This window comes from Diceros bicornis, chromosome 21 (assembly GCF_020826845.1).
Source record: "Diceros bicornis minor isolate mBicDic1 chromosome 21, mDicBic1.mat.cur, whole genome shotgun sequence".
Lineage (NCBI taxonomy): Eukaryota > Metazoa > Chordata > Mammalia > Perissodactyla > Rhinocerotidae > Diceros > Diceros bicornis.
The window spans coordinates 6,625,056-6,647,304 of record NC_080760.1 but is presented as its reverse complement, the minus strand read 5'-3'; the positions used below and the strand labels follow the sequence as shown (position 1 = coordinate 6,647,304).

The 22,249-nt window shown below is 39.4% G+C and overlaps 1 pseudogene; it reads right to left on the bottom strand.

The window, feature by feature from the left end:
* Positions 1-164: 164 nt before the first annotated feature.
* Positions 165-21,990, bottom strand: LOC131419397 (methyl-CpG-binding domain protein 3-like 1; annotated as a pseudogene).
* Positions 21,991-22,249: the final 259 nt, after the last annotated feature.

Here is a 22,249-nt window from a genome sequence, read left to right as displayed (position 1 = left end):
TGCCACGGAACTGATGATCCATGGTCGTGTATGAACACAGCCTTACCAATTAAAATACTGAAATGCTTCCCATCTGGTGGTGAATAGACACTGCTCTGAGCTCACACCGAGAACCCCACCCCACGACAAGGGCTTTCAAAGGGTTGCCAAGTGGCATTTGAACCTCATCCCTTGGAAACACCCTGTAAGACAAGGGTCAGATGAGTCACTTGGCACTTGTGAGTTATCGCCTCCTGTCTGATGGCTACAAGTGTCACCCAGACACACAGGCTGGACTCTGCCAGGGAAGCCTTCTTAGGACAGCTAGAAGCTGAGGATGACTCCTGGTTCCTGGCATCCCAGGCCCTCCCTGACATGGCACAGCCACTCAGGAAAGTGATTTGGTAATGAAAAGACTGGGAAGGCAATACTTCGCCTCCAAAGAGAAAGAGAAGTGCCAATAGCGAAAGCTTGATCCCTCAAATAGTCAATTAAATCTCAACAAGCAGTGAGTTCTTGTCAGATTACTGACGCCGAAATGGTCTCTTTTGATAAGAGCATGATCCCCCAGCTGCCATGTCCATCTTCATGAATCAAATTTCCAACACATAAGTATCTAAAAAACTGAGGGAAATCTGGTATTTCCTTAGATGCAACTCTTAAGTAGCATGCAAGAAGGAAGATGCAACTCTTAAGTAGCATGCAAGAAGTAAATATCTAATTTGAGAACATAGACATCGAAGTGCTTTTGAAATAATATTTTGGAATCTATTGGAACATGACACAAAAGGAATAATCCACTTTAAGTAGGTTTTACTGTGACAGTATGGGGCAAAACTGAATCATCCCGTGACGTTGATAACTCGCTGATGACTTGAAAGTACAAATAAATAACATACATAGTAATGGAAAATGAGAGAACAGCATGTAAAAGGAAGACCTTTCTCTCCTCACTTGAAACTCAACCTCTCACCTCAGAAAGAAACCACTGTCTATATTTTCTGTCACGCAGCAGAGTTTAATAAAAGAAACATATTGGTATATTTCAAAGTTTCAAGAGCTCAAAGCACAAAAACATTAGGGACGCTGCCAAGAGACCTCACTGAGGTGCCTGCTCCATTTCGTCTGCTGTCAAGACGGTCTTCTTGGCCCCTCACTTTCTCTGCCTCGCTAGCAAGTCTGTTCGCCATCAGTGCTATCACCAGTCTCTCTCCGGTGCTCTTCATTGCCCTTTCCTCCTTCCTGATACCTTCCTCAGTCGCCAGAAATTGTTGGCAGTGGAACTGTGGAGTGCCCAGATCAGCTCCTGGAATCATCTCTGCCAAATCTGAAGACCGGCAGGAGTGGGCATGGGACCTGGAGTGCAGACCACCTGCAAGCACACCTGGCAGGGATTCACCTGTGTGACTAGAGGCAAGTTTTTCCAACGCTTTGGCAAGACTGAAAGGATTTACTAGTTGTCCTGCACTTCTACAGGCCTTGAGTCCTTGTGGTCTCTCGGGCCAGCAGACCTGGTGGGGCTCGTCCAATGTGTCCTCCCAGAGACCCTTCATTGCCAGGATGGGATGAAATTCTAGTAACCGGCCTCTTGAATATGTCACTAGACATCCTCAAAGGGATGGAGATGGTTAAACCAGGCTTTGGTTTGGACTGGTTCCCACAGTTATGCTGCTTCCTCTGTGAAGACTTGGCTATCATCCTTCTTTTCCTCTTACCCTACAAAAATAAATCATGAAATTGGGTCAAATGATAAAGGAAGCCTGCCTTTTTAGGACAATTATCCTGGCTGTTTTGTACTTCCACCCTCCCTCTATCCTCTGGGGATAGATCTGACCTGTGTCCTGGGATGTCATCAGGCAAATTTGCATCAAGAACAGAAAGCTCAAGGTCAAACTCAAGGCTCCTCCAAATCATTTCTTCCTCCATCCTGTTAACACCCCCTCCTTGTTTGAGTGTGTTTCTATTCTATTCTTGTCCTTGTCACTCTAAACCGCACAAGTCCTGACACTCCCTCTCAGGACAGTCGGTCCCCAAACCTTTACTAAATCCCAAATCCTACCATTTCTGTGTTTTCTGACTACTCATTTGCTTAATCCATTGACCACTTGGTGTTCATAGAAGTTAAATCAATAGTGACATTATCAACCACCCCCTGTTAACGACTTACTCCCATATCCCAAATGTTCACATAATCCAAATGGTTATGTTCAAAAGTAAATAATTCAGAAAACATATTCACCCACCACAAATTCCTGATCTCTAATATTTTTATTCAAACACTCATACAGTAGATACCTGTCCCTCAAGATCAGAAGTAGTGCCAGATCACCGATCCTCACCTTAATTTCCTCCTACACCTATCAATCTTGGATTCCATGGACTATGATCTCAATAATTTCCTTGGAATAATAAAAAAATTCCTTACCACTCATTTATGTTGTAAACCTCCAAACCCAGAAGATCCCGATTATCTGCCATGCCGCAGCTACTGCTGGTCTTATAACAAGCTGAATAAAAAGCATGAAACATGATCTTTTGGTACCACTGTAAATACAAAACCATCTGCATCAACTGGGAAACATCCATAATGCCTGGAAATTTTTTTCTCTTTTTTTGTGTTGGCTCAATAAGAGGAAGACAAATCAATTTAAAAAATGGGCAAGGGACCAGAGTAGACTTTTTCTAATGAAGACATACAAGTGGCCAACAGGTGTATGAAAAGGTGTTCAGCATCACTAATCATCAGGGAATGCAAATCAAAACCACAATGAGCTATCACTTCACACCTGTTAAGATGGCCATTATCAAAAAAACTAAAGATGGCAAATGTTGATGAGGATGCGGAGAAAAGGAACCCTTGTGGGAATGTAAACTAGTACAACCATTATGGAAAACATTATGGAGCTTACTCCAAAAATGGAAACTAGCATATGATCCAGCAATCCCACTTCTGGTATATGCCCACAGGATTGAACTCAGGGTCTCAAAGAAATACCTGCACTCTAATGTTCATTGTAGCTAATTCAAGATAGCCAAGATATGGAAGTAACCTAAATGTCACTGATGGATGAATGGATAAAGAAATGGAATATTAGTCAACCTTGAAAAAAGAAGGAGATCCTGCCATTTTTGACAACATGGATGGACCTAGAAGACATTATGCTAAGCGAAATAAGGCAGACAGAGAAAGGCAAATACTCACTTATATGTGGAATCTTAAATAGTCAAACTCATACAAGCAGAGGTTAGAATGGTGGTTGCCAGGGGTTGAGGGGATGGAGAAATGGGGAGCTGATGGTCAAAGGATACAGAGTTTCAGTAATCAAGATAAATAAGTTCTGGAGATCAAGGATATGGCATAGTGCTTACAGCTAACAAGACTGTATTGCATACATCACATTTGCTAATAGTGTAGATATTAAGAGTTCTTACCACACAATAATAGTAATAAAGGAGGTGAGAGAAAACTTTGGGAGGTGATAGATATGTTTGTGGCCTTGATGGTGGTGACAGTCTCAAGGGTGTATACTTATGTCCAAATTCATCAAGCTGTATATGGAAAAGTATGACACCATCGTTGATTCTTCTGCACCTTGAAATACGCCGTGTCCTCATCACAAGAGAAAAAAATTTGTAACTATGTATGGGGATGGATGTTAACTGGACTTATTGTGGTGATCATTTCAACATTTATACAAACATTGAATCATTATGTTGTACTGCTGAAACTAATTTAATGTTGTATGTTAACTTTACCTCAAAAAAAAAAAATCACACAACAGAAAAAACCATTTGAATATTGTAAACGAGTTCAGTGAATCCCTGAAACTGCCCCATGCCCATATGTGAGTTACAGGAAGCAGAGAGGATGAAGTAAGATGGAAGAAAGTTGTACAAAACAGTATTCAAATTAAAATCATTTAAGTTGATATCAACTCCTTGTGGCAAAGTTCTATGAGCACCGATCTTCTTTCACGTTTTTCCTGGAAAAGCATACCTTCAGATCCAACCCATAATAGTTTCCTCATTTGCTCTAATAAGAAAATTTTAACTTAATAAATAAAACCAAAAACATCCCTTATGTATGAATAAAGTTAGTGAACTTTACAGAGAAAAGAGCATATTTGAACAATCTCAATAAAGGTAACAGAAGAACGGAATGATGATGAAGTCTCATTCAAGCTTATCTTTGAAAGACAGTAAAACCAGGTTATCTTTTCAAGAACGTGTGTAGAGCTGTCAACCTTGGAAGATAGAAATAGTGGCCTCCTCTGGAGCAAAGGTCATGCTTGCTTACTGCCCAGTATAATAAAAATAACACCCCTCCCCAGGCCAAATGTCAGCAGACTTCCTGCCTATTATCAAAGATATGAGTTCCTTAAGCTCTGAGATCTTGCAACCCTCAGCATGTCTCCTGGCCCACTGTGTATCACCCTTTGGGAAGTGGGATTTAGTGAAACAGTGCAAATGTTGATACTCTGGCCACTGCCATTGCTGTGTCATTAAGTCCTGTGTCTCTGACCCATGGGTCTCGTGTCTTTTGCCAGCGTCTGTAAGACCATGGTAGGCTAACTTATTGGTTTGCAGGTAAGGTAAAATATCAGACCATTCACAGTTCCTGACAAGCCCTTAAAGTAACTAGTAGTCTAAGGAACAGAGAGCTATCCATAACATATGCATGGATGGTCTTCATAGAAGACTTCATGCAACCAAAACTTTAATAAGTCTCTCTGACCTCTTTTATTTCTACCTCAATTAGAAGGAGAGGCACCAAGCTTTATAGACCTAGGGTTTATGCAAGCCACGTGGAGAGCCAGTGACCAGAAACTTCCCATGGGAGCAAAGACAGATGGGCATATTTCCAAAATGGACCCATATGCCTCCCGATAATCCAAAAGACAGTACATTATCTTAATTTATGATGATTTGATTCATTAAAATCTTGTGACGGGCCAAAGATACACTTCTAAGAGGAATAAGGCACATGGCAGGTGTAAGCAGATTAACACATTTGGTGAATATCAAACTCTGAACTAACTTTAGTGTTCTAATCAATCAAAAGGTACAACAAATTTAATTAGGTAGATTAAATGATATTTAATGGTATGCCTGATTATTACTCTGCAATAATGGACAAGCAGCTCATGTAAATAACTATAATTGGTCTTTAAAATATGATAGTCAGGACTGTTGGAGATAAGCTGGAGAGAAGGAAGGGGAGAAATAGATAAAAGTTATCTGCTCTGACGCCACTCTCAAGACCCCTGGATCTACACGTAACCCAGGAGATCGAGGCAGATGGCTGTGTGCCTAGATCCTCCTGCACTGTGGTTCTCAGGGATGTCACAGGGCTGAAGCAGCTTCCTGAATCGTGTTTACACGTCCATGTGTACAATACCCTTGACCAAGGGGATGAACCACCATTCAATCATCCCTTACACCCCTCTAATTAACAATTAGATTTCAGAATCATTGTACCATTACATGATAATTTATTCCTCAAACCTGTAGGAGGCCGAGCTAAAAGAAAATCAAATTTCAATGGCTTCTTTTCTTTGAAGGACCAAGATGTTCTTTCACACTTAGAATCCGGATTAGAGGATAAATCCCTCAAGTCAATGGAAACAACTTAAGAAATGGACAGAGGGATATTTCATTCATATATACACAGTTTGCACTGTGGCAAAAATAGAGTTATATTTTAAAAAATTAGAATTTTTTGAAATTTTATAGATATTACTGACTTTGTTCTGCTTATACTCCCCTTGGTTTACCAAATCAAACTCACTCTTTAATGGGCATTTCTAGCATTGAGTGCTAATAACAGCAGCTTTTTTAAATTCTTATTTTTCCCAGGTCAAAGACCAAGGGAAGAGGTCGTCAAGAGGTCAAGTCTAATCTACCTATGGATGTGGCAGCCTTAACTATGGATGTTCAAACCAGACATTGCCAGCAGAACCACATCTCTTCACCCATAGGTGAGTTTTTACTAGTAATCACAGAGACTTGAGGATATCAAAGGAAATTCTTTATTAAGAACCAAAGTTATAGATCCCTATCTTGGGTTCATTACTTTGAATTTTTGACCCAAATCATATGCATCTATTGGACCATGTTCAAGTCTATGATCTTTAGAAGATGCAGCCTACAGCTGAAGAGAAACAGATACAACACCAATATCTTACCCTCTCTGAAGCCCAACTGAGAGCCCCTGGAGTCAGAAGTTTTCAAGACAAGAAAAAGTCATTCTTCTTCTGAACAGAGAGAGTAGAGGCTATTCAAACATTCAACTTTAAATTGTTAACATGACTTGTTAGAGTGTGATAGAGCAAGCCTCATACCTTCGAAGTTTCATGATTTTTCTCCAGAATACTGAGAGGGATGACCTTAAAGTCCAGTTTCCCCATAAATGTCTTTATTCAGTGATAAAATTAAATTCCCTATAAAATAATTCCCATAGGGCTGGCCCCGTGGCTTAGTGGTTAAGTGCTCTGCTACTGGTGGCCCGGGTTCAGATCCGCCATGCACTAACACGCCGCTTCTCTGGCCATGCTGAGGCCACATCCCACATACAGCAACTAGAAGGATGTGCAACTATGACGTACAACTATTTACTGGGGTTTTGGGGGAATAAAAGGAGAAGGATTGGCAACAGATGTTAACTCAGAGCCGGTCTGCCTAGTCAAAAAGAGGAGGATTGGCATGGATGTTACCTCAGGGCTGATCTTCCTCACACACACACAAAAATAATAATAACAATAATAATAATAATACCCATAAAATTGTTAAAAATATATCATAGTCTCTGACCAAGAGGAAACAAGGAAAATTGAGCAGTTGAATAGCAGTGTAATAAACTCCATACAAGGATCTTACTGCTGCATTATGTATAATAGTGAAACTGGACATAATCCCATCTCTATCAAAGAAGAAATAAACAGATCATGGTATTTCTGTTCTTTGGAGTACCTCTAAAACTTCTAAAAAGCTAAGTTAGGGTGGCGAGCACTGATAAGGAGAGACATCTATGATATATGGTTTGGGAAACAGCAAATTGCAAAATGATGTAGTTATGTCATTTATGTTAAAAAAAACTTTATGTGTATTTATATATTCATAGGAAATGTCCAGAACAATAAGCTGCAACATCTTAACTATAGTTCCTTCTGAGTAGGGGAGTGCGTTTGCAGGGAAAGGGATGGATGGGGGAGGTTTCACTTTACTCTAAATAGATCTGGGTAACTTGACTTTTTTTATAGTATGTAATTCTTTCATAATTAGAAAAATGAGTGATGTGACCGTTTGGTGCAGGGCAATACTATTATGTTCACCAGTCTCTGTACTGTATGTTATTGCACAGCACGGACTGTAGGAGAAAGCCCAGAGCAGCAATGAAGACAAAGAAGACATGACACCTGCAAAAAGTCAGTGGAGTATTTCTCCATAACAAACCTTCCAGGTGAGTGACGGTCAGTATCTTCCCCTGCTCCAGCTCTCACAATAAACCTAGAACCTACCCTGGGTAAGCTGGAGGACCACACCTGACTAGTCCACTCCCTGCATGGGGCCAGTTTGTGCAGGGTGACTGTCATCAAGCAGACAATGGACTCAGGTTGGGGCGTGTGCCTTTGGAGAGGATGGCAGAGAGGCACAAATTGGAAGGCCAGCTAAGTGCACACATCTGAGAGGCGAAGTTCCAAGTGGAGACTCAAAATGTACCAAGAAACTGTGTGAAGTGAAGGAAGCTACTCGACCTCTCTGAGCCTCAGTGTTTCCCCCTGTAAAATGGGGATCACAGACCTACTTCACAGAGCTGTTGGGGAAGATACATAAAAGTGCCCGTGACAGTCAGTGTCACATTATTAACAAAGTCGTCTCCGACTTCAGAAAATCAATGAAAAGAATAATGTTGATGACCAAAGACGAGATGCCCAGTTTCGTAAGCAGCCCCAGCAGCATGAGAATGAGAGGAGCTCCGAGTAAGCAGGGTTCCTCACAGCTCCACTGGAGAGGATGAACATAGGCTACACCAGGATAAGGGGCTGTTGTACAGTGACACGTGTAGTGAGAGTGGGTCCCTAAAGATACTGTGAAATAGAGTTACACACAGTGGCTCCTAGGAAACAACTACAAAGCAATGAATGCAGCAGATAAGAGTGGGAATGGGGCAAGCAGAGGAGGGTCAGAGCTACAAAATCTGACGGAAGACACTGAACCACGACGAGTGCCCAGCTCTGTCAACAGCTGCTGTGGTTGCGCCAGGAGATCAAACGTCTGAGACAGCCATTGTGGGGACTGCTGGGAGCACAGTTGTCACTGCGGGCACACCTCAACAGCAGTGCATCGGAGCACACACACCCCGAGACTTTCCTCTCCATTAATCCTTGTTTTAAGATGATGAATATCCTCATGTTACAATGTTTCCTTCCAACAATTGTGGACGAGTGTCATCAGAAACCCCTGAAGAGGGCACAGGCCAGAGTAGGATGGAACACTGGGGACTGGGGGAGGGGCTCTGCACCTGACTACACGGATTATCACCTGGGCCTATTGAACACGAGAGAAGAACCCGAGGATGTGGTCTAATGAGACTTCCCTGTCTTGCCACATTCGGAGACACTACACACTTTCTCATCCTTTCTTTACAAAAATGTTAAAGAATTCATGTGTCATTAATTCATACAGAGGCAAATTCTTGACAAAGTGACAGGGTCCAGTTTCCATGACCAGGTTTTTCAGTTGCTTTGATAATACCCCACATTCAGAAATCGGAAATGTAACCTATTGGGATGTGTAATATAAACAGGGACTTTTTTTCCTGTAGATCAACGCCCAGATTTTTAGGGACGACATAAATCATGAAAGCTGCTAACCATTCCTCCACAGGTTTCAATAAGACTTTTAAGTTAATTTACCAATCTCAGGAAAAGAGAATTTGGCAATTCAAATTTTTTGTTTCTGCATTCAAACGTACAGTACAGCCAAGAGAATGAGCAGAAAAAAAATTAACAGGAAGGTCTTGCTTGCATTTTATCTTTTGCAAATAAGCAGGATATTTTATGCTATATTCCTTTCACCACTCTAATCAATTTTTAAAGAATATCATACCTCTGACTATCCTTAGGCATGTTTATCTGGGAACCTTGTCAGAATTCAAAGCAGAGATGTTAAAGCTGACGGGTTTCAAATGCTGCCCAAGTGCTGTCTACCTTGAACGTCCCTCTCCCAAAGCTGGACGACTGGTCTCTTCCTGAGTGATCAGAGTCGCCACCCGTGTCCCTGAGAGACTGGCCACTCATGCCTGAGCTGAGATTAGGTGATCAATCTAAAGGGCAAAGTGCTTAAGCTATTCTCATCTTAAGGTTGCTGTTTTGGAGGCCACTGCACTGGAATGCGTTGGTGAAAACGGCCTACTAGATACTTGCCTGGAAATTGGGTTGTTCTCCTCTGCTCTTAGCGGATCCTGGGGAAACCAATGATTAACCTCACAGATGTCTCAACTTCCATATCTGCAAAAAAGGCAAGCAACAGCCAATGTTACCACCCTGCAAAGCTCTTAAGTTGTACTTGCAAGAGCGGCCACAAGAGCAAATCTCTCTCAAAAGCTGATGAAAGGATGGCACTTTGGCTGGAGAAGGCAGAGGGCAGCAGGCAAAGTGGAAAGTTTCTGGGATGTCAAACCAGTTCCCATAGGCAGTTTAGAGAAGCACCTGGCCCTGGACTAGGTCGGAGGCTGTGGAAAGACCCACAGGCACGAAGATGGGAGGAGGAATCAAGCAATGGAGGGAGGCGGTGTGGAAGAGGCACGAGTCCGACTTCAATTTTGGACAAAACCAGTTGCATGCTGCAGGCCCTCGGCTGCCCATGCAGCCGCCACATCCTCCTAACTCCCTGGTCCCGCTCATCCCGTGGCATCCCTCCGGGACTCAGCCCACGTGCAGCGGGTGCAGGAGCAGAGTCCTGAGTCAAGGGCGGTTTGGCCCTCGGCCAAGCGCACACCGCCCTGCTCCTCACCCTGGAGTTAGGCACCTCCCCATGCTCACAGCCTCCTGGAATTTGTAGTCCTGAAGTCCTGCAAGCTCCCAGCTGGGAGTGGTTAAGAGACAAAAGCTGCCAGCATGCACAGCTAGGGGCCCCAACTCCCACCTTGTCCCCCCGCCCCTGGTCCCCATGCCTCTGCTTCTCCACCCCATCCTCTACCCCGCCTCTTCTCTATGCCCACTCTCTATGCCCTGCCCACCCCCCAGAGTATGCGCAGTGTGGTTGGGCTGCATCCTTTGAGGCCTGCACTCAGGTAAGGGTGGGGCTCACCAGCCTGGCTATTGCTGAGGATGCTTGCAGCCCTCGTGGAAACTTCCTGGCCAGTATTTGAAGTGTAAATTCAATATCTAAAATGGAAATACTGGGTGCTTGGAATTCTGGAATTTGCCTTTTCAAGGCCACCTGTCCTACCATCCCCTCCATCCCTCCAGGTTGCCATGATCCTCCCTCTGACTCCCGTGGTCAAGGTCGCTGCAGAGATCCTTCCCTTGGACCTCGCCCACCTGAAGGGCCCATACCCATCATAAAAACTCAAAGCCATGACACTTGCCAAATTGAGCCAAAAATAGAAAGACCCAGGGGGCCACGCAAGGGTGAGGGCATTAATAGATACTTGGAAGTATTAAAATCCATCTGATGATGCCATGAGTGAACATGTTCCACTTTAAAACAAAACACTGCTGTTATTCTGAGATATTGAGTTAAGATCTTTGTGGAAATATGCAGGATTTAAAGTGTTTATTGATGTATAACATTAGTACAGAAATATATGCAGAAGTCATCCATGTAAACCTCAAAGAATTATTACAAAGTGAACACACTTGTGTGACCAAGAACTAGCACCAGCTTCACTCAGGCGCTGACAATCCCTTTCTCCCTCCTTCCTCCCAAAAGGTAACCGATATCTTACCAGCAAACACTGTATATCGAGTTTGTCTTCTTATACGAGTGTTTTATTACAGAACAACTTAAACAATATACAAAATAAACAAAATAGCATAGTCGGCCCGTCACGCAGCTTCAACAACTACTAATTGTCTGCCAATTTTGTTTCATCCACATTCCGTCCCATTCCCACCTCACTTTATTAATCTTTTAGTTCTTTGTGTGTGGGGGGGTAAGATGTATGCACACAGAAAGACACAACTCTCAACTGTACAGTTTTGGCAAATAAACATGCCCATATAGCCTTCACCCCTTTAAGAATAGAATAGTTCCATCACCCCCAGAAAACTCTTTCCTGTTCCTTCCCAGGCAATTTTTTCTTTCCCCCGAGGCAACCACTGTTCTGGTTTTTTCATCATAGGTTCATCTTGGCTGAAATCCTCCCACGTGTATTGTTTTCTGTCCAGCTTGCCTCCCTGGGCACGAGGTTGATGAGACTCACCCAGCATGTGTGTGTCAGCATTTGCTCCTCGGCACGGCTGAGGGCGTTCTGCTCTGTGGTTGCCCTACAGTGCGCTCGTCTTTCTCCTGAGGACGTGCAGGTCATCTCCTGTGAACATTCTTGTACAAAGCCTTTATTTTGCTGCTTAATTCCTTTATTAGCAGTTAAGTGACACAACTTTGCATTTTATAGTGGTGGGTCCAGATTACAATATGCATCTTTAACATATCACAGCCTAACTAGACTTAATAGTGCACCAGTTTAATCAATGTAAAATATGGGAGCCTTGCTACAGAACAGTTCCATTTACCTATGTCTGTCCCTTATGCTATTTTTGTCATAAGTTTTACATCTACCCATGTTATAAATCCCACAATACAGTGTTATAATTTTTGCTTTAAATAGTCATAGGTCTTTTAAAGAAATTAAGAGAAAAAATTTAAGTATTTGGAGGGAGATGCTTTGAGGCTCTGCAAATGTACTGTTTCTTCTTTAAGTTTCACTCACAGCTTTTGCATTCATCAATCAGTCTTGCTCACAGTAATTTTTGTGTGTGTGTGTGAGGGAGATCAGCCCTGAGCAAACATCCATGCTAATCCTCCTCTTTTTGTTGAGGAAGACCGGCTCTGAGCTAGCATCTATTGCCAATCCTCCTCCTTTATTTTTTGCCCCAAAGCCCCAGTAGATAGTTGTATGTCATAGTTGCACATCCTTCTAGTTGCTGTATGTGGGATGAGGTTTCAGCATGGCCAGAGAAGCGGTGCATCGGTGGGTGCCCGGGATCCAAACCCGGGCCACCAGTAGCGGAGCGCGCGCACTTAACCGCTAAGCCACCAGGCCGGTCCTTGCTCACGGTAATTATTACTGTGGTATTTTAGTGGCGATTTTCTATTTCATGCTATCCAGCCACGTTTATTATTTGGAATTCTGTGAGGAAGATTCCGCCCCTACTTCTCCCTTCCTTCTTCCTCTCTTTCCCTCTTTCTCTCATTCTTTTTTTTTCTCTTTCTTTCTTCCTTTCTTATTTAATCTATTTTATATCAGTATAGACTCATGGATATTTATTTTGTTCTCTGGGTAATAATCCAATGCCACCATTATTTATTTTGTTGCTCACAATTTTCCAGCTTGAACCATTGGGAAGTCTTTCAGATTGATTCCTTTTGACACATCTCATCATTTTCTGTGTTTTGTTAAAGCACTTTCCTACTTTCTGGCACTACAGCATGTTCCAGGTTCATCTTGTATTTTCCATCTCCAGTCCTAGAATTAGCCACTTCTCCAAGAAAACCTGCTTATTTTAATTGGAGAATGATATAAACCCAGATCTGGGAACTAGGTGTGCTCATTGATACTAGAGTGTCACTGCTTCTAGACCCACTCAGCAGAGCTTGGAAATGTATGTATGAATAGAAACTCAGGTATACACATCTATCTATTGATCTATCAATCTATCTATCAATCTAACTATCTATCTGGATAGATATATTAAAAGAGACATGGATTCATACTGATACTTCCAACTCCAATCCAGCACCACAGAGTTTATTCTAGCATTCTCCTTTTGTTTATACGTAACTTCTTTTACCAACAGTGAGAAACTTAACTCCAGTTATCTACAATATATTTACTAATGTGTCAACTAGTTTCAGAATTGCTAATCCATACCCTTATGAAAAACACATTTATCACCTAGTGTACAGTGTTTGTGTCCAGTACTTTAGTTTTACAGTATCTCATCAAAACACTGTCTTCCAAAGTTACTTAGGTCAGGATCTTTCATCCCCACCTCTTCTGTGTGGTTATGTCACATGCTTGTAATACAGTGAGATTCATTTTTCACTGCACTCCATCTGAGTTCCCCAGCATCCTGATTGATTTTTAAAATTTGCAGAGTAAAATTCACTCTTTGCAGAGTACAGTTCTATGGGTTTTGACAACTTTATGGTCATGTATCCACCTCCACAGTACCATACAGAGCTGTTTTTTCACCCCTAAAATTCTCTCATACTGCCTCTTTGTAGTCAACCGCTTCCCCCACTCCATCTCTTGGCAACCAGTGATCACTTTGCATCCCTGTAATTCGGCCTTTTCTAGAAAGTGATATAAATGGAATTATATACCATATATCCTTTTGAATCTGGCTTCCTTCACTTAGAGAAATGCATCCAAGATTCATCCATCTTGTTGTGTGAATCAAGAGTTTATCCTTTTTATTGCCAAGTACTATTCTAATGTACCGATGCACCACAGTTTCTTTCTCCATTCACCTGATGAAGGACATTTAGTTTATTTCCAGCTTTTGGCAATTATGAATAAAATGGCTATAAAGATTCACACAAAGGTTTTTGTTTAAACATGAGTTTTCAATTTGCATCAGTAAATCTCTAGGAGTGGGATATCTGAGTCATATAATAAGTGTATGTTTAACTTTATAAGAACCTGCTCAACTGTTTTCCGAATGCAACTATCATGTTGCATTCCCAGTTCTAGTTGCTCCTAGTCCTCACCAGCACTTGGTATTTGCAATTTTATTTTTTATTTTAGCCACTAATAGGTGTGTGGTATCTTATTGTGGCTTCTGCTTCCTTTATGAAAGTGAGTTCTGCTAAATATAGAATCCTGTGTTGACTTTTGAGTTTTCTTTCTGCACTTGAAAGATGTCATTTTGTTATTGATTTGTTTCTTTTGTTTTTGATAATGTATCATCCATCATTCACATTCTTTCTCCCTGTATGTAATGTCTTCCCCTGTATATATCTGTTTCCCTGACTGCTTTCAAGATTTCCCTTTTATCTTTGGATATTAGCAGCTTGACTATCACGTGCCTAGGTATGGTTTTAATTTGTATTTTATTTTGTGTGTTTCCTGGCTTTCTTGGATCTAAAATTTAAGACTTTCCACCAAATTTTGGAAATTATGCTATTAGTTATTGATTTGCCTTTCTGCCTCATTTAATTTTTCTGTCTCTCCCCTCTCTGCTGGGGACTCAATCATATCACAGGTTGTAAAGCTCTCTTCATTTTTCTTCAAAATTTTTACATTCTTTTCTTCAGACTGGATAATTTCTATTGCACTATCTTCATGTTTCTTCTACTGTTTCTAATCTAATGGTAAACTCAAAGGTATTTTTTTTATTTCATCTTCCTATTTGGTTCTCTTTTGTAATTTCCATTTCTCTGCTGAGTTTCCACATCTGTTCATTCATTATGAAAATATTTTTGTTTACCACCATGATCATCTTTATAATAGCTACTTTCTTATGCTGGTTTGCTAATTGCAACACCTTGGGGATAGCTTCTACTGCCTGCTTTTGCTCATATATGGATCACACTTTCCTATTTCTTCAAATCTCATGATTTTTTAAATTGTGTACTGGAAACCATGGATGATAGTTAAAAAGCCTCTGGATTCTATTGTATCCCTTTGAAGAGTGTTGTTGTTTTTCTAGCAGGGAGTTAACTTGGCTGGACTGAAACTCCAATCCTATCTCTTTTACAGTGAGCATAGCTGAAATTCTCATTCAGTTCTTTCATCTTCCAACTGTTTTTACACTAGGCCCTCTGGGACCTACCCTGTATGTGTGTTGTTCAAAGATCTGCCAATTTGGTGTGTGTAGGGGGGAGACATTCATACTTATTTTGAAATTATCCTCTTTGTGGGTCTCTCTCTTCATGAATTTCTCCCCTAACTTTCCAGCTACTCTGGCAGCCCCAAAATACATCCTCTAACATTACAAGTAAGACTGTAGTTTCTCCCCTGTCTGGGCCATGTACAGATTTTGGAATGCTTTGAGGTAAAAGACTCAAGCTTGCAAATATCTCCTGGTGCAATTCCCATCATTTAAGGGAAGACTCCCTCTCAGTTCTGTTTGCTTTGGAAGAGATTTATACATACACACATATACATATTTATTATATGTGTATTACATATATATACATGATTCTCTATAAATATATATAATATTTTATGCAGATTTTATCATTATCTGTGAGAGTGTTAGTTCAACATGCTACTCCACCATTACTGGAAGCCAGACCTCGGTTTTGTTTCTTTTTTGGATTTTATATAAATGGAATTATAAAATATATACCCTTTTGAATATAATTTCTTTTATGCCACATTGTGGTTTTGATATCTATCCATGCTATTGCATGTAGCTAGTGTTTGTTTATTTGTTGAAAATAATTAATTTTTTTAAATGGTCATAAAATATGCATAACATAAAATTCACCATTTTAACCATTTTTAAGTGTACAGTTCAGTCACATTCAGTACATTCACATTATTGTGTAGTTATAACCTCCAACCATCCACAGACCTATTTTCACCTTGCACTGAAACTTTGTGCCCATTAAGCAACAATTCTCTGTTGTCTCTCCCTCTTGCCCCTGGGAACCACCATTCTCCTTTCTATTCCTATGAATTTGACTACTCTAAGTACCTTATATGAGTGGAATCATACAGTATTTTTCCTTTTGTGGCTGGCTTTATTTCACTTAGCATAAAGTCCTTAAGGTTCATCCATGTCATAGCATGTGTCAGAAATCCTTCCTTTTTAAGGGTGAATGGTATTCCACTGTGTGTATCCACCACATTTTTTTTGTCAATTCATCCGTTGATGGACACCTGGCTTGCTTCCAGCTTCTGGTTATTTTGAATAACACTGTTAACAACACGGGTGTACGTATATGACTTTATACCTCTGCATTGAGTTCTTTTGAGTGTATACCTATAAATAGTGTTCTGAGATTCATTTTCTCCCATGTGGGAGGGTTCCCCAGACCTCCAACAAGCAATTCTTGGGATGTCAGCTGGTCGTCAGATAATTCAACTCAATTTGATCCTGTCAACTCAGAGATACATCAGATTCCACAGGTTGAGGGCTCAATCCTATAAGACTGCACATCCACCCAACCTCACCTCAACTTCAGATGCCGGTTAGAAGCCCAGGCTGTTACCTGTACTTCTGACTGACTGGCTATAAACCAGAGGTTCCCACAACCTCCTCCTTGGGTTTGATTAATTTTCTAGAGTGGCTCACAATACTCAGAGAAACATTTACTAGATCACTAGTTTATTATAAAAGGATATAACTCAAGAACAGCCTGATGGAAGTGGCTCATAGGGAAAGGTATGTGAGAAAGGGCACAGAGCTTTTATGCCATCTCCAGGTGCACCACTCTCCAGGCACTCCTTGTCATTGGCAACCTGGAAGCTCTCTGAACCTCCTTCTATTGGGATTTTTATGGAGGATCCCACATGTAGGCATGATCAATTATTAACTCAGTGTCCAGCCCCGCTCCCCTCTCTGGAGGATATGGAGTAGAACTAAACATTCCAAGCTTCTGATCAGGGCTTGGTCTGTCTGGTGACCAACCCCCATCCAGGAGCTATCCAGGAGCCCACCCAAAGTTGCCTCAATAGAACAAAAGATTCTCCTAGTGTTCTTATCACTTAGGAAATTACAAGGGTTTTAGGAGCTCTGTGTCAGGGATGGAGTCAAAGACAAATATTAGAACAAGAGATGTTACTAGTGTTCTTATCATTTTGAAAATGACAAGGGTTTTAGGAGTTCTGTGCCAGGAACTGGAGGAAGAGACCAATAAATATATTTTTTATTATTTCAGAACCCATAAGTGGAATTGCTAGATGATATGGTAAATCTATTTTTAATTTTTGAAGGAACTACCATACTGTTTTCCACAGTTTTATATTCTCACCATCAGATTACAAGGGTTCCAATTTCTCAACATTCTTGCCAACATGTTATTTTCTGATTTTGTGATAGTAACTATCCTAATGGGTGTGAAGATGTATCTCATTGTGGTTTTATTTTGCATTTTCCTGATACTTAGTGACGTTGAGCATCTTTTCATGTGTGTACTGGCCATTTTTTATCTTCTTTGGAGAAATGTCTATTCAAATCCTTTGTGCATTTTTAAATTGGGTTGTTTTTTTATTGTTGAGTTGTGGGAGTTCTTTATATATTCTAGATATTAATCCCTTATCAGATATGTGATTTGCAAATATTCTTAACCATTCTGTGGGTGGCCTTTTTACTCTGTTGATAGTATCTTGTGATACAGAAAACTTTTGCATTTTGATGAAGTCCAATTTGTTATTTTTTTGTTGCTTATGTCTTTGGTGTCTTATTAAAGAAATCATTGTTGGCAATGGCATTTGGACACAATGACACACAGATTTTACCCTGTGTTTTCTTCTAAGGATTTTATAGCTTCAACTTTAACATTCAAATCTTTGATCTATTTTGACTTAATTTTTGTATATGGTGTAAGGTAAGCATCCAACCTCATTCTTTTGCATGTGGGTATCCAGTTTTCCCAGCACCATTTGTTGAAAAACTTATCCTTTCTCCAATGAATGGTCTTTGCACCCTTGTCAAAAATCATTTGACCGTATATGCAAAGGTTTATTTCTGGGCGCTCTATACTATTTCATTAATATATTGTGTGTATTTATGCCAGTACCACACTGTTTTGATTACTTTGTAGTAAGTTTTGAAATCAGGAAGTATGAGTTCTCTAACTTTCTTCTTCTTTTTCTAGATTGTTTTGGCTATTCAGAGTGCCTTGAGAGTCCATAGGCATCTTAGGACAGATGTTTCTATTTTTGCAAAATCATCATTGAAACTTTTATCTTTTTGAATAAGTTGATTCTTAAGTATTTTACTCTTTTTGATGATATTGTAAATAAAAATGTAAAGTTTGTAGATTTCTTTTTCAGATTACTTATTATTAATGTATAGAAGAACAACTAATTTTTGCATGTTGATTTTGTATCCCACTACTCTGCAGAATTTATTAGTTCAAACAATTTTTTTGTGGAATTTTTAGGGGTTTCAACATAGAAGATAATATTTGTACACAAATATAATATTACTTCTTCCTTTCCAATTTGGATGCTATTTCTTTCTTTTTCTTGCCTAACTGCTTTGTCTGGAACTTCTAATACCATGTTGAATAGAAGTGGTGAATGTGGGCCTTCTTGCCATATTCTTGATCTTAGAGGAAAAGCTTTCAGTCTTTCACCCTTGAATATGATGTTTTGTGTGAATTTCTATATATGGCTTTTATTATGTTGAAGTAGCTTCCTTTAACCCTGAAGGATTTTTAGTGTTTTAACATGAAAGCATGTTTAGTTTTGTCAAACGCTTTTTCTGCATCCATTGAGATGATCTTTTTATTTTTTCCTTCATTTTGTTAATGTGGTTTATTACATTGATTCATTTTCATATATTGAAACATCCTTGCATTCCAGGAATAAATCTCACCTAAAAATGATGTATAATCCTTTTAATATGCTGCTGAATTTGGTTTGTTACTATTTTATTGAGGATTTTTGTATCAATATTCATCAAAGATATTGTAGTTTTCTACAATAGAAATTGTACTTTTCTCTTCTATTGTATTCTATTGTAGTTTTCCATTTCCGTAGTTTCAAAGACCTGTCATTTTATTTTCTCTTAGCGTCTTTGGCTCTGATATCAGGATATTGCTAACCCCACAGGATGAATTTAGAAGTAGTTTCTCCTCTTCAACTTTTTGAAAGAGTTTTAAAAGAATTGATGTTATTTAATTAAAAAAAAATGCTTTGTGCCCAGGAATAAATTCAGCATAAAATAAATACAAATAAATATTTTTTAAAAATGTGAAAAAGTTGTTTTCCTAAAATAAGTTAAAAATTGAGCAAGTACATCACTTACCACTTTATTTCTTAAAATTTTTAACCTAATAATAGGCATGAACAAATTGTTAGAATTAAAATGACTCAAGCGTTAATTTTCTTCATTGCAAATTTTTTGAGGGAAGTATATGATGCCATCATGTATGACATCTTTTATGAAAAAATGGTCATTTTTTGTGGTATTTCAGAACATTATGAATTTTCCCAGTGGCCTCTGATATGCAAAGTTATCTTTTCAACATATATGTCTTATCATCATCATTACCAAATTAACAAACTCTGTCAGGTGCTAATTAATCAACTACATTACATATGATTCAGGTTCTCCACCATTAATTTCCCTAACCATCAGGAAATTCTACAACTTCTCAAGATTAAGAATTTTACCTTACACTCTATTTATCTCATGTGGTTTAAAACATCCAAAAATCATTGATAAACTGACCCTGCCCAAACTAAAGCATGGTGAATTATAAAAGATCATCTCCGTTAAGTGGGGAGGGATTTCAGGTTGAACTTAATTTTATAAGTGGTCAATTTATTACAGTGTATTGTTCTCTTATGTATTTCAATTCTTTTTTAAAAAAAAGTGATAGTTGAGGGCACTTAGATAATAAAAAGTTGAGAAAATAAGGAACTGATATACTTTGTAAGCTTTAAATGTTTTCAAGCATAAGATACAATAAGAACTAAAACTAAGAAATGGCAGAGGAAATAGAGATAAGAGGATGAAATTGCAAAACTGAATCTATAATAATATCTCAATGGATAACATTGTGGTGCCAAGAAGGTGATGAAGTCAAAGAATTCATAAAGATGATAATAAACAGACTGCAAAGAAAAAAGATCGAAATTTTTATAGAGAAAATTTTTACAGCGATATTACAAATAGAGAACAGGGAAGAGAAGTTGGAGTGAGAGACTATCTGCTTGTTAAATTACTCCCACTGTAGAGAACAAAAAACCAATTTGCTGAAATCTTTGTTTCCCTCTATGACCCTATCTTTATCTGTAAAATCTTAGCTCTGAATCAAAGTCACAATCCAGCTTTTCCATCACTGGGGAACAGAGCATTTACGCTCATCTGAAACCTCATCTGCCCAGCCTGTGAAATAAGGCTGGCCATCCATTCTCACAGAGGAGCCAACTGGAGGTAGGATTTTTGGTTCTGAATTCAGCTAAACATCTTCAAAGAATTGTATCTGGCCTTCCTCATCCAAGGCTATCAGTGAAGGGCTGGCTGGCTTTCAGAGAAGACCAATTCACAGTCAGCTGAGACATTTTCTGTTGAGCTTTCTAGAGAAGGCTGTGGGGCTTGTCAGTAAGAGTTGAATCTGTATGGGTTATATTTTTAAAATTTTATTCAGAGATTTATAAAGAAATTTATATGGTATTATTATCAAGAAAAAATGTTGTCTATTCTCTGGTCATTTAAGCAAAATCCTCCTCTCAGGGCCCACCCATGGACAAAGGCCAGATTTAATCTCCAAGCATCTGCCAGGCACACTGTGGTCAGTGGGGAGGCCTCAAGTTGGCAGCCTGTTCTCTTGTGTCCTGTGCTGGTACTTAATCTTCCATCTCTTCAGTGTACAACTAGACAGAACCTCAAAGGACTTGACATTGGAGAAATGTACTTTTCATTGTCTTTAGACTTCCACACTTTTCAAAAAGACTCTCAGTATTTCCAGTAATTCTGCAGCAGTGTACCCAACACTAAGGTTCTCACTTTAAAAATTAAAATAAATAAACTTTGAAAAGGAAAAAAGTGATCTCTGCAATTTTGTACAGAATCTATGTAATGGGTGTATCCTTATAAATGGAGGAAAGATAACAAATTTAACTGTTTTGGTTAGTTAACACAGTATTATATTTTATATATTACCAATTTTGAGATTATTTGTATTTAAAAATACTGTTTCAAACCCCTAAATCATTGTAAGTGGTAGAGTCTGCCATCTGCTTTGGCTGAACAATTATATACAATAAATCAGCCAAAACTCTTCCATTCCTGTATAATCTTATATGTGGGTGGTAATGGTTGGTTCTTATAGATTGTTTGAACACATGCATATCACAAAATACAAGTGGCCATTAAAAATTAAAATGTTCACCTCTGATTCCTAGAAAAAGAAAACAATACAGTAACATTAAGGCTAAAACTGTCAAAAAGGAAGCCAAGATACACTCAAGTCAAGCTTTTGCTGAAAAGTTAATTGGCTCATCTTTGAAACTTTGTCATGTTTATTGTGTAAGCAAGATACTTTCAAGCCGAGAATATAGAAAGTGCTTATTGGTAAGTTAACATTGTGATCATTTATTTTGTAAATGTTAATATGAGAGATGTAATTCATTTTCTACTATATTCAGATTTTCAAGTTCTGCTAAATCTAAGGCCACATTACTGGCAAGTTGGGATACCTCTAGACATCTGAAAAATATGAGTCCTACACAGAAGCATATAAATTCTCTATTCATCAGGTTCTAAATTCTAGAACATTCTAAGGTTTTGGAACAAACCAATGGCATTCCACATTTACAGTAAGGCTGCATGTGCAATACATGATCCTATAGGAAGAGAAATCCAGATTTTAAATAAAAGAGATTGTGAACAAAAAATAAAGTATATTTTCACGTCTGAAAGGGGATTTCAAGAAAGAAGGGACTCTCAGAACATGTGGTAAGTGGTAAATAAGTTACCAAAGGGTCTCTAAAAGAGAATATATTGTGGACAAAAGAGCCTAAACGCAGAGAGCTAAAATGGCATCTCTGGAATCCTTATGATGAAACAGACGCTGAACTACTTTTTCCTAAAATTTAAAATGCATCTTATCTTCTAAACAAATACCACCACGCTGCCAGGGAGCTTACCTGGACATGGTGACGTATTGGAATCATTTTTCTAATTCATTTGTTCTTAAACTTGAGGCTACCAGAAGCACCTGGAGGCCTTGTTGAAACCCAGATTTTCGGGGCCCACCCCAGAGTTTCCAGTTCAGCAGGTCTGTGGCGGCACCTGAGAATTTGCATTTCTACTCAGTTCCCAGGTGATGCTGATGCTGCAGGTCCAGGGACCCCACTTTGAGAACCACAGCCTAACTTACACCCTATATATGGTTACCAAATCCATTATTTCAT